At 42.3% G+C, this 26,068-nt stretch overlaps 1 pseudogene; it reads left to right on the top strand.

Annotated features, from left to right (window-relative positions):
• Positions 1-267: 267 nt before the first annotated feature.
• LOC127220803 (high mobility group protein B1-like) overlaps positions 268-26,068 on the top strand; it is a 37,632-nt pseudogene continuing 11,831 nt past the window's right edge.

Genomic DNA, 26,068 nt, shown 5'->3' on the forward strand with positions numbered 1-26,068 from the left:
ATAACCCACCTCTCCACTTATGAGGCAGAAGCACTGACTCGTGATTTAGGCGATCCCTATGCTATTGCTGCCCACCACATTACTGTGTATAGTTGTGAGCGCTCTGGTGTAGGTGCCTTCATCAGAGCCTGTGCACACATTCATCCATCCCCTTGTCTTTGGAGAAATCACTGTTGCTATGTTAGTCGCATTCTGAAACTCAGCCATGAACGTTGAGGCAGGCACCACATGGGGGACTGAATTTAGATGGAAAGAGTGAAGAGATCAATGGAGGACTCGGGCAAGTGTGGCTGGAGTAACATGAAGAGGCTGCACCATCAGGTTGGACAGCCCGAACAGGAGGAAGTGCTGTTAAGTGTGGTCTCCAGCCCTGGCAGGAGCTGGGACAAAAGTGAGCTGGCAGACAGCCACGATGCAGGGCCCCCTCTCTGCCCTCCTTAGTCATCTTCCTATCTTTGTCCTCTATAGAAAGCACTGTGCTGGGGACATTCATCCCCGGGAATAAAACCCTGATGCTTCCCATAACTGTGGAATGAGGAACAGGAAAAAACATGGAGTCAGGGGCCATAGAGGCAGGGCTGGCAGGGTCACCTGTGGGCACAGTTCAGCTCCAGGTAACATGGCTGTTTGGCACCAAGCCTGTACTTTGCCACCGAAAACCCATTTCAGAGGACCTAGGGGCATAGAACAGATTTAACACCGGGAAATTTGGTTTGGCAGCAAAGGTCTATTGAAGTTCCCTGTCCTACCTCTTAGCTCAAAGTTGTATTTCCCAAATACTCGGGGTGAGTGTAATGTTACAGAATGCATGAACACTCATCTCTGACAGTCTTTATTTTAAGGCGTAGTTGGCTTCCAGAGGTAAGTACATAAGATCCATTTTCGGCCACATAAACCGTGTTGACAGTACTTTCTGGCCTTGCATTTTCAAGCATTTTCATTTATTTAATAAAATGTAAAGGTAAGTCTGATTTGTGTAAACTGCTCTCAGAGGTTAGTCCTGCGTCTGACGAATTGCGGCAATCTACTGCTCCTCTGCAGCAGCTCATGCTCTCAGCAACTCAACATTCGTTGGCTTCAGCTTTGTGTGATAACAAGTGCAAAGCAGATACTTTCTTCCTCAAGGAATTTATGGTTCATTTGGTAAGAAATGTCAGGCAAATAAGAGAGAAAAATGTGCAATTAAAATATAACAAGCTAAAAATAAATTTATTTTGCAACAACATTGATTAACATGGAATATATTATGTTAAGTTAAATAAGCTTGACACATAAAGACAGATGTCTGGCTGGGAAGGTGTTCAGTCGGAAACTTGGCTTATATGCATGAGGACCTGAATCTGGAAAACCAGAAAGCATGCAAATAGCTAGATGTGATGGTGTGCAGGTATAATCCCAGCTCTGGGAACACAGGCACATTCCTGGAACTCACTCCAACAACCAATAAAGGAGGGATTTCCAGGCTCAATGAGAGGCTCTGACTCAACAAATAAGGTGGGGAGAAAGTGGAAAAAAAAAATAAACATAGCCCTGAGACCTCCATTTATGCACAAATGCCTGAGTATCTGTACATGTGCACAAATGCATTCTTCCCCCCGCTGTGTCTCTCCCTCACTCTCTGTCTCTGCCTCACTGTCTCTCTGTCTCTCTCTCTGTCTCTCTCTCTCTCTCTCACACACACACACACACCATGGTGCCTGTCTGTGCTGATGCTACAGAAAATAAAGAAGATAATTGCATCCTTTCAAAACCTATCTGACCTATTTAGGGTCTCTTTCAGGATCAAAGGAAACACAGCCACTGAGCCAGAGGCTGAAAGAGCCTGTCTGCTCATGTGAAGCTTCCAGCTTTCCACTCCTAAGTCATTCACACTATGAGTGGACTGTGTTTTCATTCTTGTATGTGCCAGAATTTCTCTTCATGTATTTCTTGCTCTGCTCTTCCTGAGAGCGATAACCAGGGGCTTCACGCCAGAGCAAGTGTCATTCCGAGTTTGCACATAGAAGATTGTACCCAAGCAGCCGAGGAAAGACAATCAAGAGGACTCATGAAAAAAAAAAGTCAAAAAGTTTAGGAATAATGTAAATTTGAGCTCATATTAAGCTTCTCCTTTCAATGAATGATTGGAGCAGATCACACAGCCTTGCTAATGTCATAGCATTGAGACAGAATATAATGCACCTGTGGTAAGCCATGATCCAACATAAATGCTTAAAATGGGGACAATTTTATTCCATAAATAAAGCGATTTATATGTTTGTGTATGAACAAAGGAAACCAATAAATACTTTATTTTTCAAAAGCATATCATAACAATTAGTTCTTTTGCATTATGTATTTACTTATTTTATATCATGCATAAGAGTCTAAGGGTTTGAATGTGCAGCAGGAGCATTGGTTTTGTCAGAAACAAAGTTACAAATGGAGATGAGCAGCCAGGTGGTTGTTGAGGGCCAAACTCAGGTCCTCTGCAAGTGCACTAAGTGCTCTTAACTGCCGAGTCACCGCTCCAAGCCCATCAACTAGTTCTCAGCATATACAACACTAAAAATATTCAAGAGTGTCCACGAGTTGTTTTCTTAGCAATGAAGTCAGGCTCACTGACCTGAAGTGGGGATATTGCTCTGGGGATAAAAGTGGGAGCTCCACTCTGAGAAACAGGGTGCCTTAATCAGGAAGACCCAGCAAAACTAGGCCACTACCCATGGAGCAGGCTGAATTCTGCAGTTCACATTTCTGTAAATAAACATATTTTTCCCGAGGGGACTCCATATACACTCAGCACCCCACCACATGGTGCCATAGACAGTAATTAATGGACTCTGAGAGGTGTGGTTCCATGCAGGTCTGAGAACAACTTCATTAGACATGAAATGAGTAGAATCTAAACCCAACTGTCTCCTGAACAATTCCCACACGGAGAAGAGCAAGGGATTGGTGTTTCTAGAGCTTTCTGCCTCACCTCTTTACTAATCATTTCTGCTTTCAGAGTTTGGGATAGGAGAAAGAAGGAATGGAGGACAAAACTCATCATGGTGGCTCTAGCCAGCTTCATAGCTCCATAATTCTCCGCATAAGGGTCAGGCATTTGTCTCCCAAACATGGAGGAGTATACACAAGCTAGGCTCTCCCTCTGATTCTCTTCAGCACTATTTGAATGAAGTGGACCATTGAGAAACTACTACAGAACAAGCCTCCACCCAGGGGACACACTACTCCTCTGGGGAAGCAGCCTGCCCCTTCTTCCAGTCAGCAGCTTGAGGAGGGGAGGAAGCAAAAGGAAGAAATGATTCAACCCTCCTCCAGTCCTGTGGAAAAGCCCCTTGCCCTGAAATATTGGGGGAGGGGGAATTGGAGCTTGCAGTTGTGAGAACAGGAGGCCATCTTTGGTCATTCCCTTATCCCTTTTATAAATGTGGAACAACTTAACAGCTACTGTTTTCACTTCAAAGCTTTTACCAAAACTCAGAAGAGCATAAGTTCCTTGGGATACATTGTGTTGACTTGTAAACAAATCCAGCCTTTGCATTTCACTGGGGAGAAGGGTAGGGCATTAAGTACTGAATTCTCTCCATCTCAATTTAACTGGAGAGCAATTCTGTCATTTTATCATCTTTAATCTGCTTTATAATGACCCCCCCAGGGTTGAAACAAGATAGACTTTAGATAAACCCATACCATGACCACTAAGTGTCCATCATTGCTTTTAAAACAACTAAATGAATGTCATCACTTTACAGGTTGGACACTTGCAGTGCAATGCGTTTGAGCTGCTCAGTGTCACTGAACCGGTTATTGCCATTCAAGAAACAAACATTTCTGAGTCACAAAATTGGTGCTTTCAACACAGCATCAGGAAAACTTCCAAAGGAAGTGTTGCATGCCTTGCTGAAGAGCCTGGGGGTCAGGCAGGCATCACTAAAGAGTGCTGTGCTGTGCTGGCAAGAAATTTGTACAGCAGGCTGGTCTTGGCTTTAATCCTTTGTCTCTATCAAAAATGCCAGAAACATGAACATAGAACATCGCTCCATTTGTGTTGGTTATGTGTCCTCAAGACCAGCTTTAGATGTTTGGGGGTGGGGAGACAGAGAGTAAACTTGGCTTGCTGTGTGCATCAGGAGGCTGCAAGGCTACTGCAAACAGGGACACTCACTTTGACACCTTAATTAAAGAGCCCATTTCTCTCCCCTGTGTAAGGAACATGTGACCCACGTGGAGATACTTTGCTCCTGACTACACATTATCTTTCCTCATGGAACTCTTCATGACCAGATCCCTTCCATGAATCACACATGTAGCCATTAGTATCATGGTGACTGTGTCATGACAATCATCCGCCATTTCTTCCCATTTTAAAAGAAACTATTGACCTCTTCTGTAATAATAGGTTTTCCTGCTCAATTTTTGGTAGTCAGCCAGCAATCGTCTATTTTTCTTCTCAAAAATATAACGGTGTGGTTGGAAATCCTTTTGAGATAAGAACATCTAGGGAACATCTACCTGAGGAGAGATGCATGCATACACACACAGAAGTAACCGCACACACAGCGGATACAGTACATAGACTTTCTGTGTATAGATGCATTTTTAAACCCATTAACAGACAAACATGTATGGCAGCTGTGAAGTCCTTTCTGGCGCTATCATGTAATGGTGGGTCTGCACCCATTTAAGCGATTTGAAGGAAGCAGATGGTTGGCCTATTGAAACAAACATAGCAGGTGGGTCCATCTCTCATTGATTGGAAGTTTCTTGGGAAGCAGCCTGCTTGGTTTCTTTTATAACATTGCACAAGTGCTCTCAACCATAAACGTGAAAGCTTTTTTATCTTTTTAATATTCAGAAATCTAGAAAACCCCTCCCTTTGACCCTTTCTCCTTCATTCTTTTGGTCCCTATGGATGGTATGAGGGAGAAGTGGTGAGGTATGGTGCTGTGTTGGTGATGGTGTAGGATGCAGGATGGTGGGGGGTGGAAGACTGTAGAGAATGAAGGATGCATGGTAGGGGGTTGCTGTGAGGGTCATTCTTGGGTCATTACTAGTCAGGTTAGCAAGAAGGAATCTCCCAGGAAGTATTTATACCATAATTCTTCTTTATTTAAAATGAGATACAGATACATAGTCAACACTGGAACAAACTATTTTATTCTAAACTGAGTTCATAGAGCCTTGACTTCCAGCCCCTACTCTAACTCATAGCCTCTGGTCTTACTGAGCAGCACTATGCCTTGCTTTGTTCCATGCACAGTGTAGACCACACTGATGTCAGTGTATCCAGCAATGCTAGCAGTTCTAATTGGCCAACAGGCATCACACCACAAAGGGTGACAGACATAGAACCCAGTGCCTGAGCCAGGGTTTCTTTGTTATAAATGATGCCTGGCTGTACAATCGGCCCTATACATTCTGTAAGGTAGGTCCAGGCTTGTGCTTCTGGTGCACATCCCCATTCATTGCCAAAAGCACATTAACTCAATTTCAGTGAGCTAGTTTCTGGGGCTCTTCCCAGAGGTCACCTTTTAAAATCAACCCTGCCAAGTTTTTCAGTTTTTAAGTAGTTAATCATAAGCAAGAGTCCAAATCTCTACTAAGTTAAGTTTACTCCACACCTGCTTTCCTTTTTAAGCCAAGGCAGCTGGGGGATAGAGACTAGAGTGATAGTCAATGATACCTGCCTCATGGCCATAGGAGGGTAGGCTAAAGAGTTGCAGTCTCAGCCTCAGGGAACCTGCCAAAACACAGGTAAGTTTTGCCAGCTGCCAGTCTCACCGTGGTGCTAGCCCCAATTAACACACCGAGACTCTGTATTAGATATAATTCTGTTGGCCTGTTACTTGTTTCTTATCGGCAAGCTCTATCTTAATTACTAACCCATTTCTATTAATCTAAGTACTTCCATGTGGTCTTATCTTACCGGAGAGAGGGGACCAATGGTTCTGCTCTCTCAAGTCTCTCCATGTTGACCCTCTGTACTACTTCCTCAAATCCTCCTTGTCTCCTAGTCCCGCCTATCTTGCTTTCCTATTGGCCAACAGTGTTTTATTCATTAGCCAGTATGAGAAACATATTTACAGAATAGCATCTCCCATCAGGTGCCCACTTCGTTCAGTCATGAACTTGCCCTTCCTTTCCTCCCTCCATCTTCTTTGGAGATGCCATCTTCATGCCCCTGTGTGAAACACCAGCCCAGTTCCTTGAGTCAAAGACCAGCTATCAATTGCAATTATATTAATCATGTCTTACAGAGAAATCAAGTATGTTTTCTGCCATGATTTTACATGTACATATGTTGTGCTGTGTGTGTGACTTCCTTTCATCCCCCCCCTTTTTTTTTTCCTACTGAAGGAACCATGTACAAAGCATGCATGAGATCTTCCTCCTCAGTCACTGTGGAGATTCCCATTAGCTTGTGGCTAACTATATTTCTTGAAGGAAAGTTTAATTATCTTGTACAAGCCTAGTTTTATTTCACTTCAAAATGTTTGTACTTAAAACTATTCCTCCCAACATTTGTGGCCTTTGTATAAATGTAACAAACCTTTAACTTTTTCCTTGTTGAAGTTATATCCCTGAATCTCTGTGCTCAAACTACTTTGTAAAGAAAATTTAATGAATAGATATAAACACACACACACACACACATATTTTATATAGCCTCCCTTAATCCTATGGCCAATAACCAACCGACATGCATGAATTAGAATCTTTACAATGTACAGCTTTGAATAGAAACAACATTTGCATGCTTTCTTTGTTGCTTTTTTTTTTTTTTTTTTTGGTTTCTTGAGAAGACAGTTTCTCTGTATTGCTTTGGATTTGGAGCCTGTCCTGGAATTAGCTCTGTAGAGCAGGTAATAGTAAATTGTAATTAATAAATAGTAAAATCAAAGCAACTGATTTTTAGCAAAACATATAAAGAAACATTTTAAATATATACAATTACACTCAGAGTTACTTATTTCAAAATATAATAAAACCTAAGTGAAACAATTTTCAATATTATCAAATGTTTTAAATCTACTAACTAAAGTAAACCCTGTGAGCTACAGCAATAATGAGCCTGGTAAGACATTTCTTGGGAGTAAGCAACTACTTCCAGATTGAATGTAAGGGCTGCTTCACAAGGTGAAAGCTGTAGTTACTACAATTATCAGGGCCAAAAACCTGCGACTAGATAAGTCAGAGCCCCCAGGGAGAGTACCTACTAGTATTACTGTGATAGATGAACATGGTATCACACCAACTTCTAATGACATATTGTTATACCCATAGATCAATGCATCTCTCAGCCCTTGTCAGAGAAGATTCTTTTAGCAGCAGATGGCAGTAAACTTAAAGATCCACAACTCTTCCAATGTTCACCCCTACAAGGGTTGGGAAGACTGCACACCTCCTTCCAAAACTCAGCAACCATCATGGAAGAGGGGGCAGAGAAATTCTAAGGATCAGAGGCAGTGGATGACTACAGAGAAACAGTGTTTTTAGGCACAACAGGAAAGATTCACATAAGAACTCATCGTGGTTTTGACCTTGTGACTAAGACCTCTGCAAGCCCAACCCAGACAAAACCACATCAAAGAGGGGGAAAGTTGCCAATAAATCACTCTTCTGGATAAGAAGTTATTAGCTATCAATAGCTGCTGAAAGAGAAGGAGTCAGTTTTCTTTATGGGGCAATCCCTAGTAGTCAGCCATGCTCTGGTGGATGGCCATACATCCAAGAGTACATGAGCAGCACCAATGGGATTTCACAGATTAAAAAAAAAAATGATGACATATTTTTAGTGGGTAGGAAAGCAAGGGAGGACCTAAGAGGAGTATATACTCAAAAAGGAGAGGGAGTATGAACATACTCAAAGAAAATATGATAAAGTGATGGGGGTATTCTTCTGTATGCTTCACTTATTAGTTGATGAATAAAACACTGTCTGGCCAATGAGGCAGGAAGATAGGCGAGACTAGGATGAGGAGAGTTCTGGGAAAGGTAGGCAGAGAGGGGCCACCAGAGCAGTTACCATGTAAGCCACCAAAGGAGTGACAGATCTGGGCATTCTCTGGTAAGCCAAGACCATGTGGAAATAAACGGGGTTAATAATTAAGGCACAGCAAGCCAATAAGAAGCCCAAGCTACTGCCCAACAGTTTTATAACCAAGATAGCATCTATGTGTTCATTTGGGGCTGAAGGGTGGTGGGATCAGCAGGGACTGAAAATTTTGTTTATGTGTGTGTGCCATGTGTGGAGGGAGTGGGGGGATGGGGAGGGAGCACAGTGGAGGCTAGACAGAAGAGATCGCATTGTCTGGGGCTAGAGCTACAGGCAGTTATAAGGGCCCCAACATGGATGCTCTTAATTGCTGAGACATCCATACATCCATACATCCCAAGAAACTCAAGTTTAAGTTACCGCGGAAGCCTTCCTCGCTTGCATGTCTCTGCAGAGCAACACTATGGTTTAGATGTGAAGTGTCTCCTTGCCTTCACATACTGAATGCCTGGTCCAAAGCTGATGATGCTCCCAGCTCAAGGAAGTGCATCACTGGGAAGATGGTCTGAAGGTCACAGTGGTTCCTTGGCTCCGTAGTGACTCTGTGTCCTGTCCTCCGTGAGGTTAACATCATCTTCCTCAGCTGGTTCTTGCTATGTTTTTGCTATGTTCTTGCTATGTTCCTTCTGTGGGTCCAGACTCAATGGAGCAAAGATCTGGAAAGGTGGAGCTAAAGTAAACCCTTCCTCGAGCACATCTATTTCGACTTGTGAATTGTTTAAGGAAAATTTAGTGTGGGCTTGTATTTCTAATTGTCCACAATGAGAAAGGAATTTTTAAAAAGTCATCTAATATCTACTAACACATAACTGGTAAGGCAAATTCTGTTCATTAAGTGAACACCATGTAGTTTTATAATGGATGAGGGAGACTGGTTGTTCTCCACTATTTTGATGTATATTAGGCTTTGCTCTAATTATCTATCTAACAAAGAAACCAGTAGACTCTCTCCAAATCCATAATTGCCAGTGAAGCCTGCCTCAGAACTGGGAATACAACCATCCTCAGTTATCCCCAGCCTGTTCCTTAGGAATCCACTGGATGACACTTACTGCAGAGACAACTGCTAATGTGCACTCCTTGCTGAGGGCCTGCTTCATTTCTTTGTGTTTTTCACAAACAAAACCCCTTCAGTAGATGAATGCCCACTGCAGGGCAGACTCTTGCTGGATACATATTATTAAAACAGACGCGATAAAGCCCAGCTGGTATTGCCATCTTATTTGAACACACAGTACCCATCATTATGCAGTAAGTATGTCTTTCTTTGAGAAAATAACTTTGTGCATCTCCATTTTCAAAATTGGAAGTAATCACAAAAATAATTCAAATAATAACAAAATAACAATAATTTAATGAAATAATTATTCCAGTGGTTCAAACAACAGGTTTTCTGATGCAGTCATGACCTGTACTAATGTGAAGGGGCTGTGGCCCCCAGGCAGCAGGACAGGGCTCAGTTCATTGTCAGTGCTTCTGTGTTCAATTATTTCTCCTAAGGCTTTGGTGGCTATTTTCTGTTTTACTCATTTTTCTTTTCTTTTCTGGAAAAAAAGCATCTAAGCCCAACTAGGTCAAGACAGTTAAAAGAGAAAAGTCATTTTATCCACTTAGTGAGAAAATATGTTGAAAGTGAATTCTCTGCAGTCCATAAAGAACAAAAATAGCAGTTGTGTAACACTGCAATTTTTTTTAAGTCTGGGTTTGTGCATATTCTTTATTTCTCAGCACTATGTCTGTGAGGAGGGCACTCCCCACTGCTGTCCCCACATTTCCTCTGTTCAGTCATCTGTTTGAATGGTCACTCCATTAGTGAGAAAATACCTAAGTTAGCTTACTTAATGGGATCCCTGCGGATGAGACTCAATTGATAAGAACTGTTCACCAACAAGTTGAAGAAAAGATTTCATCCACGTGTACTATATATGACTCGGTCATCTCATTGCTTTAACAAATCTTGTAATTATCTAAAAAAGAATTGGGGAAAGAAATGCATTCTTTGAAAGATTATAAAAATCTTCAGCCTGGAAGACTCCAAATCTTGTGGTTCTTTGTGCCTGGCCCCTGGAGATGTGAACATCTAGATATATTTTTTCAATAAAAAAATGTAATTAGGAAACATCACGAAATCATTATGTGTTTGAGCTGACTGGAAGCAATTCTTTGTTCATTTTCTCCCTTGCATTCTCGGGTAGTAACCTTCAGGATATTTCCCAGCAGGCCTAAGTCATTACTTTTGTAGAAAAGGCCGATCCAGCCCCGCTGTGCTTCTCCATTCTGTATTTATAACACAGTAGATGCTGACTGGGTGGAGTTGGGTGGTGGCGGCTAAGTGGAACACCATAGAGGCTGGGACGGGCAGTTGGCCCTCCTGCCACTGGGCTCTTCTGGGAAGCAAAATGAAAGGTGGCTTGTTCCCCTTGTCCTCTAAATCCATGAAGTGGAAGGAGGAGCTTGAAAGACTCCCTGAGGTAGTTATGGGAAACAACAGAGAGAGTCTAACAGAGGACTCACAGACCCAGGTAATCTCAATGTAAAATTGGGTTAAGGCAGCTTTGTAACCACTTTCTCAAATTTAAAGCACACTATATCTAGGAAGGGAGGTCCTTGAGACCCAGGATGCATTAATGACGGTGAAGACATCCATCATGGGGGAAGCTTGAGGTTTAGAAGGTTAGGGAGGTTCCTACAGTTGTAGATTTCCATATGATCTTTCAAAAGGTTGTTTTTTATATTATTTTGGGGTTGTTTTTTATTTTGCTGGGTTTTCTTGTGGTAGTGGGGCTATTGTGAGAGAAAGAGAGCATAAATTAGGTGAGTAGTAGGGTAAGAAGAATCTGAGAGGAAATTAGGGAAGAGGAAATGCATGAGTAAAAACTGTATAAAAAGTTATAATAAAAACCTTGTACATATATTTTAAAAAACTGACTTTGGAGGTTCTAAAAGGTTCTCAAAGACCCAGGAAGTAAATACAAAAGTCTCAGAAGTCCCTGAAACTGACCAGATGTATGAGTCCCCACCTCCTACCCCCCAAACTTACATAAGTAATGAATATTACTGGGAGACACTACGTATTTAGTCAAGCCACTCAGGAGAAGCAGACAACAAGCAAACAGCCCAGGTGACCTGTGCGGCTACTTGAAAACTTTCTCAGCCATTTTGCCATTGGCTTCTGATGATGTAGCTGCCTTTGAGTCATTCCTGCCCCTTTAAGGACCGCCCATTTTACACACCTAAAAATAACCCAGTAAACTCATTGGTTAGCCAAACTGGACATTGGTGGGATCTTTACTTTGATTTGTCATTGGTTACCTCTCTAGGGCTAGTAGACATTATTTGCATCTTCCTAAAAATAATGTCATATAACAAAGATCCTCAGGTTATCAGCATTTCTTTGGTTATATGAGCAATTGGCACAAACTTCAGATTTCTAAGTTATGCTTGAAGGCACCGCAAGACTCCAAACATTAGTAAATTAGTTAACGGCAATTGCAGAGACTCAATTCCCACAAGATGTAACTGTCTTTCCCAGCAGTCACATCTATGCTTACCCGATCCAAATATTGAGAGCGCCCATCATCCTTGTTATCAGTAAATGACCCAATGATTTCTTGATGATGTTTGGCTTTCCATGGATTCCTTCTGCCTTTTTAGAAATGCATGACTTATGCACAAAGCATCCTGTGATCAACCATGCTGGGTAACAAAAATTAGGCAGCGTGTTTGCAGATGTACAGACAATACTACCCAACCAACTCTGAAGACCAAATAATGTGCTTCCAAGGTACTCTGGGCTCCCAATTTCTGCTGTTTTTGTCACACCACTATCCTACATTTCTATCCTTTAGGTTCTAGTATCAACCAGACCATCTCTCATGTGAAAAATACCTTGTCATGTTCCCATGGCGATAACCATAGAAAAGAAAATGTTGAAGAGTCCATTGCTGACTTTAACTTATTGCTTCATTGCTATTCCTGTATATTGACTCAGGATTCTGAGATTAATGAAAAACAAGAACTAAGAGGAAGTTTAACATATGATAAGAAAAACAAACTAAACAATGCACCCCAAATGCTTATTTCCTTTGTCCAATTAAATAGAGCAAGTGGAAGTTAGAGTGCATGTAACAGAGGTTAAATTGCATGCAGTAGAGGTTAGTTAGATTGATTGCAGTACAGGTTGAATTGTATGCAGCACGCGATAAATGTTGGATTGCATGCAGCAGAGGTTGAACTGCATGAGGTAGATTAGATTTCATGCAGTAAAGGTTAGATTGCATGAAACAGAGATTAGATCGCTTTCAGTAGAAGTTAGATTGCATGTGGTGTTGATTAGATTGCATGCAGTGGAAGTTAAATTGCATGTGGTGTTGGTTAGATTGCATGTGGTGAAGACAAGATTGTATGCAATCAAGGTTAGATTGCATGCAGCAGAGGTTAGATTGCATGTGGTGGTGGAGATGAGATTGTGTGCAATGGAGGTTAGATTGCATTCATGTGCCTCTGTACCAGTCATTGTGTCAGATTTTTTCATCTTGTCCCACCTTCTTCCAATAAAGGTCATATCCATCAAACCTGCCTGATCTGTAACCCCTTCCCTCCCTGCAGAGGTCAGAAATGACCCACACAAACTGTTTTCATACAAACATTTCAACAGTCAAACAAATGCTGCCACAGAGCCAATAAATCCTCTTCCCCAGAGCTTTTGTGAACTCCTGGGAATGTGTTTATTCTATTTGATTGTTGGTGTATAGTGGGAGACTTCTTGTTTAGTTGGTTGTTTCGCTTTGGGAGTGGGGTTGTTTTTGTTTGTTTTGACTGTTATTTTTTGGGGGGACCAGATATTCAAAAGCCTTGAGCATGCAGGACTACTGCTATCTAATTCTGAGATACCCCCTGTCTCCCAGAGAGCCCCTGAAGGAAACTCATTGGCACCTTCTTCGGAGATTTTTGGCTCCAGAATAATACACACACACACACACACACACACACACACACACACTTGTTACTTAAGTTGCAAACATCACAGAAATCTGTGTGTCTGCCATAAGAGATAAAAACTATCTCACACCTCTTAGTTAAAGGCAAGTTGCTACTGGAGAGGAAGAGAGTTGAGAAATGGCAATGCAAGAGGAAGGGTCATGACAAGCTAATCTGATGAGAGGACTGTAGTGCTGGGCCTGATCTTCAAAGACACTGGACTGCTTGACTGAATCAAAGACCTCCCAACATGCTTTTAAGGCAAAAACAGTATACTGAAGGTACTACAGTCTAGTCTCACATTGTGGAAAAGAACTTGTCCCTAAACGCAGCATGGTCCCCAAACATGACTCCCTAGAATGGAAATTTCACCTTATGGATGAAATTCCTAGCTATGATTCTTTCCCATTCTCCCTATAGAGAGAGTCCTCTGGCCTTGGACCTGTCCTGGTGCATGCCTATGTCATAGGAGTAGATGACATTGTTCATGATGATGATAGTAACTCATAGTAACTCAAAGAATAGAAAGCAGTAATACTACATTGTAATAAGAGAGTTTCCGCCCCCCCCCCCCCGCCCTCCAGCCTGGTCCCACAACCTCATCAGCCCCAAATAAAAATACACAGATACTATATAAATTATGAAACTGTTGGCTGATGACTAGGGTTTCTTATTGGCTAGCTCTGTCTTAATTATCAACTCATATCTATTTATCTAAGTATTTCCACATGGTCTTATTTTACTGGAGAAGGGTCAGGCATGTCCTACCTTCCTGATCTCACATGGCGTCTGTTATCTGCCTACACTTCCCAGAATTCCCCTTGTCTCCTAGCCCTGCCTATACTTCTTGCCTCATTGGCCACAGTGTTTTATTCATCAACCAGTAAGAGAAACATATAAACAGGAGGACAACCCCATCACTACATGACTGAGAATATTCCTTTGAAATGCACACCTCACAGGAGTGTTCTGAAGCAGTTCAGCTGTGACAGCTCCAGTGCCTAAGGAGGTTGAGGACTATAACAGACCTGCTCCAAATCGTACTTTGCTTTGCTGGGGAAGGGTAGGGCTGAGTCACAGGACACAACCATATTCCAAAGGTTGGCTTCAGCCTCCTAAAATATATGTTGAGATCCTCATCCTCAAGACCTGTGAGAGTGGCCTCATTTGGAAATAGAGGCTTCGCTGGGTAGATACAGCATCACTGGTATCTTCATGGGCAAACTGAGATGTGAGGACACACAGAGCCATGTGTACACTAAGGTGGAGAGTCATCCTGTGAGACTGAAGAACACCCTATCATTCTGAAGTGACCCAACCTCACCACTGGGCTCTGACGACAGCTGGGGGAAGCAGGCTGGGTCCCACAGGGGCTTGGTGACAAGTACCTTGCATCTACATGCTGAGCCTCTTTACGGACCTGAATTACACCAGTTTAAACTTTTTTAGGAGTGGCCTGTGAGCAGCTCACACCTGGTTCGTGTTGCTTGGCTTTTCCTCTTGTTTTTCTGTGAGTGTAAAAATCTCCTTTTCCTTTTGGACTGTGACTATTGAAATGTGTTTTCTTTCTTTTTCCCAACGTAATATTTGATTGATTATTTGGGAATTTCATATCATGCACCCCTGATCACACTCACTTCCCAATCCTCTCAGGTCGGCCCCCACCCCAACCTGTGACTTTCTACACTAGAAAGAGAACACACACACACACACACACACACACACACACACACACACACACACACCAAACAAACAAAAGACGAAAAACACAAGTCCAATTTGTATTGCCCATATTCTCACTGAAGCGTGGTCAAACTCCCAGTGGCCAGTCCCTTAAAGAAAACTGAGCCCCCCAAACATACCTGCACCCTCAGGCGTGGAAGGCTACACTTCAGAATGCTTACCATGATTTTTAAGAATTCTCTCTGATGGCTTCCTGTCTAGGCTGTTACCTTTCTGGGAGATGTGGTAGGATGGGGTGGGGGGTTAGGATTGCCAGAGAAACCTTCTATGTCCCTTATTCTCTACTGTGAATCTGCAAAAGTCCCTTTCCTTTACACTCAGCAGGAGCACTGATCACAGACTTCCACCTGGGTTCTGGTGACAACACAGCACATTATTTCTGCTATTTTCCCTACCATGGTTTTTTTTTTTTTTTTTTTTTCCTTCTCCTGTAATGTCTGTGGAAACACTGCAGATCCTTGTGAATTTACTACATTAACGGCACAGGTCAGCAATGTTCTTACCTTCTTGAAACACAATGAGAAACCACTCAAACTGACAGGGAAAGGAAATGGCCTAATTAGCATTCTTGGAAACGTTTTTCTGGCTACATTTAAAAAGGGTGATGTCATAATTAATGTTTTATAGACACCTACTGGCAATTTGCCATTATAATTATACAGTTGCTAATATGATGTATACAAAAGAAAACACTGAGAACAGGAAGTATTTTATAGGAACTAGGTCTAAAATAAAGTAAGATGCAAACAGTATCAGCTCCCCAGTGCTGGGCCAGCAAAACAGACAAGAGAGCTAAGGGTCCTCCAGATGCAGGAGACTCCAAATGCTACTTGGGATATGTGACACTTAATCATCGTCTAAGAATATCAGCATGATACCCTCCAATGAGAGCTGTGTCCTCTCACTGACAACTATACCATCCGATGACAGCTGTGTCCTCACTGACCATGATGCCATCCGATGACAGCTGTGTCCTCTCACTGACCACAATACTATCAAATGAGAGCTGTGTCAGCTCACTGACCATGACACCCTCCAACAAGAGCTGTGTCATCTCACTGGTGAGACTCCAGACTTTTCTCTTGACAAATAGTAATCTGCTGGTTTCTTTTTAGAGACCTTGATGGACAACACTAAAAAGAATAGCATGATTTCTTTCAAAGTTGGAGATGAACTTGTGTGCATTGACCTTATTTTATCTGAAAATTGAGAAACAAAAAACAAATGAAAGGTCCTATCTTTTGGCCTTTCTTAAGGAATACCAAGTTAATCCTTTGAACATATGAAGTAGAAACCTTAAAAATTACTTCAAACTGCACAAATCTACTATCAGCCTGTGGGAAAGGCAAAAGAAAAAGAAGTTAATTCGGAACCAACCAAAGCTTTTTATTCAACTTAACCATATGTATTGACTGTATGTCACCACTGGGTCTACATCACTGTCCAACAGGCTCTTGGACACTTTGTGATATTTTTAACCACTGAAAACTAGAAGTGGAGATTTGTGGAAAAGAAAAGGGTTGAGATCATGAATAACACATTCTTAACAAAAACATTATTGTGCAATGAGCAGAGAGAATTAAGGACAAAGAGACCATGGGAGAAGTGATTAAGGAGAAACAGTAAGAGGCAGCCATTCCTTACACTGATACACAGTAGCTCTTTGGTGCAGAATTAGGAAGAAATTGGTTGCAGTGTTTCTAAATGTGACACAAGTCACTTCTGACTCGGGATGTGTACAAACAAGGAGCATCATTGTATGGCAGTGTTGCATTTATTTGCAAACACATTGTCAAATTCACTCTTTTGGCATGGAGATGCAGATATGTTAAATTACCATACCAGGTACACCTTAGTAGTCATCATGGGTTGACCACAGGTCCTACCCATACCAGTTAATGAAGAAATCGGGCATTTTCCAAAATACCTTAATCTCCAGAAGATACAACACAAGTTACAATAACAGAAAAAATACATGAGAGGACTCATGGCAGCCTAAATCACATGCAGAATATGGGGAATCTTCTGACAAGGAACCGATGGCATTCTGGTGGTTACTGAGTGAGACTCAGCAAGAGAGATAGATGAAGAGGAGCCTGGACAAGGGGGATGAGGCTTCAAGGAGGCTGTAGAGGCAAAGGTGGAGAAGTCTGCAGGGAATGGGACTGTGAAAGTGAAAAAGTCAGCCAAGCATCTGATTCTGATCCTAAGCAGAAACAAAACACAGGGAATAGAAAATATTCCACTTAAACAAATTCTGGTTACCCCTTCTTCTACTGAACTAATTTCATTGTCTCAGACCAGAGCTCCTTCTCAAAGACAACCCAGTAAACTCAACAACATACACAATTCAACTGTATCAACAGTAATGTCATCTAGCTGTTATTAAACTTTGTAAAGAACATAACTGTGGGTGAGAGAGGGGGGGAAGGAAGGGAGAGAGAGAGTAGGTATATGTGAGAAATACATGAAAATGTCAACATCTCCAAATAATAAAAATCTAATTCAAACAAAGCTATGGCTGTTTCCTACCCAGGAGTTTCGGTTTTGGCAAGTCATCTTCTTTGGCTCACTATCGCAGGATTGAATCTGCAGTGGCATACTCTAAGTGTGGGGGCGTAAGCAAATACATCTGTTTTGATAGAAAAGCTGCACCATTCACCTTTAGCATCCTCAGCTGTCCTGCCTGACTCCTGTTCGCCATCATCATCAGTACTTATTGGAAGATGACCCCTGAGAACCTCTCACCTGTACTTGTGTGCAATTAAGTTCATCAAACTGCCGAGGGGTTAGATGGGAGCTGAATGCTACATGTGGTTGATCACTCAAGTAAATTACATAAGTGACGATCCATTTTTACCAAATAACCAGCTGTCCCTTTTTGCCTGCAGGTGGCTTATTTGGAAGCAGCTTGCTGTGACAGTGTTCCTGGCGCCCTCTAGATACAGACCACTTAGCTGTTTCTCACATCTGAAGCTTCAACTGGTACTTCCCTCAAAATGGCCTCCCCACCCCTCCAAAAAAAAGTTAGCTAGGGAGCAGAGTTCCTGGAGCCCTAGCTCCACAACTCACCATGGCACAAGCTAGGACAAACTGGGGGAGGGGGGGCTGAAGGGACAGACTCTATCTCTTCATGTCTGCCTCCTGCTGCAAGGAGATGCTCCTGCCTGTGTCTCTGACACTCATAATCCCCATGAGATCATATACCGGAAAAATCTATTGGCAGTGCTCAAGGAGAAAGGGTAATGGATACTTTAATTCACTTGATTTAATTACACACAAAACATGCATGGTAAACCTTCTGTCTAGGTGTCAAAAATACGAGAAAATCTTGAAGTGAGGAATTATGAGTCACAATTTCAAAGGTTATATAGTCCATGGCCACAGGCAAGACAGACTTGAGAGCACAGTTTCTCCAGCCATGGTTGACAGGAATTCTGGGATACCCCTTTTATTCTAATGAGGTCCTTACCCTACAGCATGGCACCCCCTTCATCTAGGACAGGTCTTTCCCTGTTACTCATTTCTGAAAGCTCCCTTGTAAAACCCTTAGAGGTGTGCTTGAGCAAGGGGCTTCTTAATGTGCAGTCAAGAATAACTACTCCATCATCAAAACATCACACTATGAGGGGCCAGGGAATGATGCTGCCAAGCCTGAAGATTCAGGTTCAATGTAACCCCTGTGAAGGACAGACAGAACACACTCCTATAAGTCATCCTCTAATCTCTATCTACAAGCCATGGCATAGGTATGCAGACACCCACACCCACAGTCACTCCCCCCACACACACACACACTCACTGACAAACATATAGTATCCCATAAATGTATACGAGTATAATTTATTAATTAAAACACAAATAAAATTTACTCAAAAAAATATAAATTTGAGTCCACACATTTTCATATAACTATAGAAAGTGTGTTTAAAAAAAAAACCTAAGCTCTTGTTATGTGTGCAGAGTTCAGGCACCTGAAAGTAACCATGATTATGTCTTAGGGTCAGGATCACGGAAGAATATCCCTGTAGTTCTTTAGCATTTCCTCTTTCATGTCCTGCTTTTTGTGCATGTGGATATGTATAGAGAGAGATGGGGGGGTGCATTTCCTCTTGCTCCTCATCTGAGTTGATACATCTTGGGGCAGAATCTAGGCAGGGAACCTTTTCAAATGCATTACTTTACAAAAGCAGACATTTGTTTACCCCTGATAGGGAAGGGAAATGCAGTAAATCTGCATAACTGCCTTCCACAGTGTTCCACCAGACCTTTTTAAAAAGACTTGCCAGCATCATTATAAGAGCACACACAATTAAAATGCAAAGAAGAAAATAGGGAGCAGTGGGGGGTTAACACAAATGGCAATTGCTTCCCCAGTAGACTGGGTTCTAAAATGTACGGTTGAAATGTCCTTCAAAGTTTCTGCTGCAGAGAGACCACACTATCCAAGGACATTGTAAAAGACCAGCGTCAGACCACAGAGCTCAATTTAGTATTGAGGGAAGCTAAAACTCAAAGCAAATACTGAAAGAAAATGTGTTCAAGCTTCAGGAGCCCCATGATAATAGTGGGGAAATTTGCTTTTGGAAGAGGGGGGGTCTCTAATCCATCCCAATAAAAACTGTCCAAAATAAATTTCCTATATGTCTAAAAGCAACGGTATGTTTACCTAGAATCAACCATAATCAGCTAGAGAGTTGTCTTCTCCCAGTCCTGATGGCAGAAGATGTGGGGGACTCTTGGGGTTCCTCTTAAAACAGCAAATACCAACATCAGGGTCCTACCCTCATGGCCCAACCAAAGGGTTCCACTTCTGAAGCCATCAATCAAAGGCAAGAATTCAACGTAGGGTGAGCAACGCAGGACATTCATCCTATCACAGGAAGTCTCTACAGACAAGCCACTTAGCTCAATGTGAGGCATCAAAGTGATGAGCCAATGCCTTTTGGTTAGGCATTGGGTGAAGATGACTTTCATTAAAGTAAATAAGAATTGTGGGTAGATAGTATGTTAAACAGTGTAGAACACTTGTTGAGTTTACATTTTCTGGCACACATCCACCCCACCTGTCAGATCTACAAGTACAAAGTACAAGCAGGAAAGCCTTGCCACTGGAGGCAACTTTGCTCCCACCAAAACACAGGGAAATTGAATGGTGTCGCCTGAAGAGAAAACACAATCATAAGTACACCCAAAAGAAAGTTATCCAAAACCTGTGCCTTCTCTCCAAATTAGTTTCCCAGAGTCACTTATTCTGTAAGGTGCCTATAATTGTGTGAGATGCATTGGGTGCCAAATAATAGGCTATAAATAGGAAGCTCAGGGGAAACAAACATTGTATTATGGATCATTTAGCTGGAAGCCCAATGTGGAAACTGCTTCAGATGGTGTCTTTTATGGATCAATATTCTTTGCCAGAAGTACCACTTAGTGTAAGCATTGGAGAAACCAGGATTGTTAAGTATGTAGGTTTTCTTCAAGGGAAGGAACAGTGATGCCTGGTCACCTGGAATGCTGGATAGAAAGCGGTGGGAAAACATGATGATGCTGTGCTATTTCATCCGAAGCCACCCTCCACCTGAATTTTCTCCAAATTTTGAGACTTGTTCAGGCCCTAATCCTGGACTTTGTCTCTCTCATGAAGACACTCCATATGCTCTGCATCCTCCACCAACAGAATCCATCCTTATGCTTATACAAATCCTCTCTAGGCTAGCCCTAAGCTCTGTTTATCATCCAGTAGAACTCATTCCTATTGCAAAGATCACAGGTACTGTGCTACTTTGCCAGGAAGTTTCTGTGTAGCCATGCCTAAAGACACTTTTTTTTTTTGTGATAATTGTATGATGGTATGATGCAAATATGTGTTGCTTTTGTTGGTTGAGGAATAAAGCTGTTTTGGCCAAAGGCTAAGCAGAGTAAAGAAAGCCAGGTGGGAAATCCAAACAGAAAGAGAGAGAGAGCAGAGTTGAGGAGATTCCATGTAGCTGCTAGGGAGGCAAGATGCCAAGGCATCATTGGTAAGCCACCGCCACATGGTGATATGCAGGTTAGTAGACATGGGTTTCCCACCCACCCTTTGCTGGAACTGGTGGCATTCCATCCTGTACTTTCCTAATGTCTGGGTCACAATCAAGGTCCTCAGCTGACCTTCAGCAAGGCAGTGGAAACAGGTCCTGAGCCGTCATGTGACACAGGCTGCCTGACAGAGGAGTAAGAGAATAGAAGTTGACTTGAGTTAGGAGAGAAAGGAGGGCATGCATGGTGAGTAGAAAATTTAGACTTACGTCCTATACTAAAGAAAAGACTGGCACAGTAGCAAAGGGATATTTATAAAAAAAAAACTAATGGAGAAAGTTTTCCTCTTAAATGAAACAATTAAAAGCTCACCTGTAAAAGCCTGTTCCTAAGCATGTGTGCCATTGGGACAGAATGGGCAGATACATCCACAAGAGGAAAGAGACCAGACATTACTGCACAGAGGCAGCTCCCACTGGGTTGGGGGTCAGGGATTAACCAAGAGCTGAACTTAATAAAAGTCACAAAAGAAAAAAAAAATTCCAAACACAAATAAGTAGCTCACAGTGAAAGTGTGTGCTCTTTCAAACTGAAGGAAAATATTATATTGCCAAAGGCAAGCATTTCTAAGCAAGACACAGAGCCCAACATCCTTAAAGAAAAAGGTTGGAAGGTTTTAACACCAGACTTCTGAGAAAGTTTGGATGACAAAAGCCATCTCAGAGAAAGCATTTGCACACTTAAGGGAGGTGAGTCATTTAGTTAACATGTAAAATAATGAAAGAATGTCTATTTGGCTTTTATGTCAAAGGTTTTTTTTCTTTCTCCCCCTCCCCCAGGGTAAATGCTGAAAGATCAGAGAAAGAGCCTGTAGTGAGATAATCACTTTGTCTGCTTCTGTGGCACTGACCACGCCCATTGTGGGTGGAGCCAGCTGTGGAAGTGACCTCTGGAACTAGGTCTGAGGAGGAGCCTGGGAATGCTCTCTTGCTGGTGACCTCTGGAACTAGGTCTGAGGAGGAGCCTGGGAATGCTCTCTTGCTGTCGGGATGCAGAGAGGAGAACATCCTGTGGAACCTGCTGACCTGCTGGTGTTCATCTGTCTGGGTTGTAAGTTTTTTATCCCTGAATAAACACCTGTTCTGCCTATTTGTTTATACTGATTCTTATTAAACCGTGATAGGAGCCAGCCACAAGAGACACATGTAACCTCTACCAATGCTCAGATCAGAGGGGTGATGCTGTCCTCAGTCTGTCTCCTCAGACTGCATCCTGGGACTGACTGCCTAGACTGCTTCAGACTGCCATGAACTGTCTCCTCCTGCAGTATTTTCTTCTCTCAACCCAGCCATATCACTCCTGTCTCCACCTCTCTAGTGTTGGGATTAAAGACTTGTCACTCCAAGTGCTGGGATCACCTTTGTGTGAGCTTTGTTTCTCTTTTAAACTGGATCAATTTAGTGTAGCCGAGGATGGCCTTGAACTAACAGAGACCCTTCAGCCTCTGTCTCCCTAGTGCTGGGATTAAAAGTGTGTGCCACCACTGCCTGACCTCAATGGCTGGCTAGGTTTTCAGTTAAGAGAAGTTGATGCTCACAGGTGACCCTTTGGGGGGGGACTCTGAACTATGTGTGCCAGCTGGTTGATATCTGCCTCAATCAGAGAACTCAATTGATGGAGAGCTGCCACCTCCTATTCTCCCCAAAGGGGATTCTGCCTAACATCCCCTACAGCCCATCAGGTCAGGTAGTGTTCCTGCCTCCTTCCTCATCCTTCCTGCAGAAAAATCCCCTCCACAGAGAAGGACCCACCTCAAGACCACACACGTGCTTGTTACTAGCAGTTTTCCTGCCAGCCTGTTCCCACAGCCACATCAACTCCCAAATAACACACAGAAATGCTATATTGGATATAAAGCTGTTGGCATGTTACTAGTGTTTCTTACTGGCTATCTCTGCCTTAAATATTAGCCCATTTCTATTAATCTAAGTATTTCCACATGGCCTTGTCTTACCAGAAAGAGGGTTCTCTCAAGTCTCTACATCTTGAATCTCCTCTCTACTACATCTCCCAACATGCTTTCTGTCTCCTAGACCCACCTATTTTGACTTCCTATTTGCCACCAGTACCTTATTCATTAACCAACAAGAGAAACATATTTACAGAATGACATCTCTCATCATACTCTCCAATAGAACCCAAGTATCCTCAATCCTTGTAGCAAGATGCCAGTGGTGTTCAGGGTATCTGTGTATATAGAGAATAGGGCTCTATGCCCTCATCAGGTAATAAACCAGAGGACCAGAGGATAATGAGAGCAGGTCATGAAAAACTGAGGCACAATTCTTCAAAATAAGTGTGTGTGTGTTTAATTCAAGAACTTCTAAACCTATGGGGGAGAGGCATTGCTTTCAAATATATTTCATCTTTGCTTATCTAGCTTAGTCAAGCCTGACACTTTCACTAGGCAGTAAAATCTTCCACAAGACCTCAGTTTAAGTTAAGCATGTCTAAATCACAAAAAGATGAACCTGTAAAATCAGAAACCATCCTTTCCAACTCTTACTACACAAGCAGAGATCTGATAAACATTGAATCGATTTAAATCTTTCTTGGCTCCAAAGCCCAAGCTAGCTGTCCATGGTAGAGACATTCAGGGTGGTTTTCTGGGCCCATGTGTCAAACACTTGGAAAGAGTTGTCTGTCTGGAACAGCTCTGATGCCACTGCCCAGCATAGACTAGGAAGCCCATTGAAAAGGCAGGCCATACCCCTGCAAAGTTCTGGGCTTCTTGGATCTAACTGTCTAGTGGCAGGTGAAGAGAGAGAGTAATGGGAAGATCCAGGTTAGAAAGGCAATGGCCAAGAGGTGGCCATGGACATGACAGTCAAAGTACCAAAGCAAGGCAGGAGGAACAAGGCAGTACTTTGCACTTTGACTTATTGCACAGCATGGCAGCTAAAGAAAAACAATTCCATTTAAACTTCTGAGAATAAATTTCAAATGATCTTACCACCAAGGCTAAGTATTTAAGGAGAATATATTGGTTAGTTTAAGTATTCCACACAGAATTCACACACCATAGCCAGCATGTGGCACACACCTGTAAGGCCAGCACCAAGGAGGCTGAAGCAGGACCATCTTTAATTGGAGGCTAGCCTGGACCAAGAGCCTACCTTGAAAAAAAAGAGAACAATAACAAAACTATGAGAAATATATAAACAAAGATAATTTGTCAGCTTATTCTTTTTAATTTGAAAGAATTAAACTTTAAATTATAAGACTTTTAGAAATTTAGTAACTGACTAGATATTTGAAGAAAAAAAGACATTATTGTTAATTTTAGGATATTAGTAGCATTGTCCTATTTTAAAACAGAAATAAAAAGATTTTATGAATGTCTAATCAAATGCAAACTAATGAAATCAAGGAAATAAAATGTGTTTTATATGAATAAACATATATAGTGCATATTCAATAATCAAAGGGAAGGAATTATGATGTATGTGATAACAAGGATAAATTTGAGAATGGCCTTCTTGGTCATGCAAGACAGCTAGTCTCAAAAGATACATACTGTATAGCTTTACTGGTATAAAAAGTCTGAATTTCCAACTAATAGAGCAGAGGGTTCCTTGTTGTTGCCAGGGGCTTGGATAAGGACTATGGAGAGAGTCTAATGGAGTGGGAATCATATCTCAGCAAGGCAGGATGATGTTCTAGATATTTGCTGGGCAGAATTGTCCAAGAGTTGACAACCCTGCATTGTCAACTCCAAAAGCTTTTGAGAGGGTAGACCTCAGGTCAAAGACATTTTTTATCAGGTGAAGATGGAGTCTTTCCTAATACATCTCTGACTTGAAATGGTTTGTCTTCTCCACACCACTGCCTTGTCTGACTTCACAGTACAAATCTCAGATCACAGTTCAAATGATTGACATGAGGGAATTACCTGCAGCTGCCATTTTCTTGGCCTCTGTGTTTGGTAGGCTTTAGAGTAAGCATGTCACACTCAGGTAATGAATCTTGACTCCCACTCTACACACATGCCTCACCACAGCACTTTTGGAGAAGGTTGAACACTCCTGCTCAGGTCATCCTTTGGGAGCCAGGCGAGTCCAGAGTTAACCTGGGGCCCTGATACATGGAGAAGGGACATGTCCTTCATGTCCTTATCTAAAACCAGTCCTGGGCCAGCCTTGAGGGAGCTACTGCTTAGGATCCCAAGAATTCTACTTTTCCTTCATTGAAGGGCTGTGGTTTTCAAGCCCAAAGCTACTGAGTGCTTGGTCTGTGACACACTTGAGAGAACCGTGTTCCTTTTGTTCCTTTCGTGGGACACTACTTGATTAGCTTCCTGCTGACTTCCCTCCATTTTGTGATAGTTTGCTGCTGACTGTGCTATTTCCCCCACAAAATAAGATGCTGTACTTGTTAATAAACGTGCTTGGCATAAGGCATCAGCTTATACAAGACCTCCTGACCCTAATATTTTTCCTATTTTGTTTACTGTCTCATCTCCTGGCTCTTCACCCTTAAAGTCCTGTCGCTAAAGAATGACCTGCTGAGCCAGGTCAGATGTCCCTGCCCTCTGTGGCTGACTGGAACAGGAGTCATTCAGTTCCAGAGCCCTCAATCCTCTCATCTTCCCAAGTCTCTGTTCCCTCTCCCCTTCACACCTACCCCCTATTCGTGTACCTACTAAATAAAATATTAGTACTTATTTTATGGCTTAGATACCAAAATGTTCCTGAAGGTTCTTGTGTTAAAGGATTTCTTGCCACTAATCAGGCTTTTAAGAGGTGGTTGCACTGTAGGGACTCTAACCTAATCAATAGACTAATTTGTTGATAAATTATTGGTAGAATGTTCTATTAGAAGTTAGGGCATCCTGGCATTCCCCTATACATGGAATTGGGGTGGGGGGATGGGAGGGGAGGGTGTTTAGAATGCATGTGAGAGGGCAGAGAGGGTAAAAGGGAGGGAAGGAGGGAGAGAGGGTTGGGGGGAGGGAGGGAGGGAGGGAGGGAGGGAGGGAGAGAGAACTGGGATCGACACGTAAAACAATAAATTAAATTAAAAAAATGCTTTGACTCCAAAATTTAAGTTGAAGGACAAGTTACTGGGGAAAAGGATTTCTATTTTTATTTCCACAGAAAATGAAAAGATGTGGATTCCTTCCAGACTAATGAGGTTTGATCACGCCAGACTGCCTGAAACAGAGTACAAGCTGATCCTACATTCAAAACAGCTGGACAAAGCAGCCTTACAGACTACAGCCAG

The sequence above is a fragment of the Phodopus roborovskii genome, unplaced genomic scaffold, assembly GCF_943737965.1.
Source record: "Phodopus roborovskii unplaced genomic scaffold, PHOROB, whole genome shotgun sequence".
NCBI classification, from domain to species: domain Eukaryota; kingdom Metazoa; phylum Chordata; class Mammalia; order Rodentia; family Cricetidae; genus Phodopus; species Phodopus roborovskii.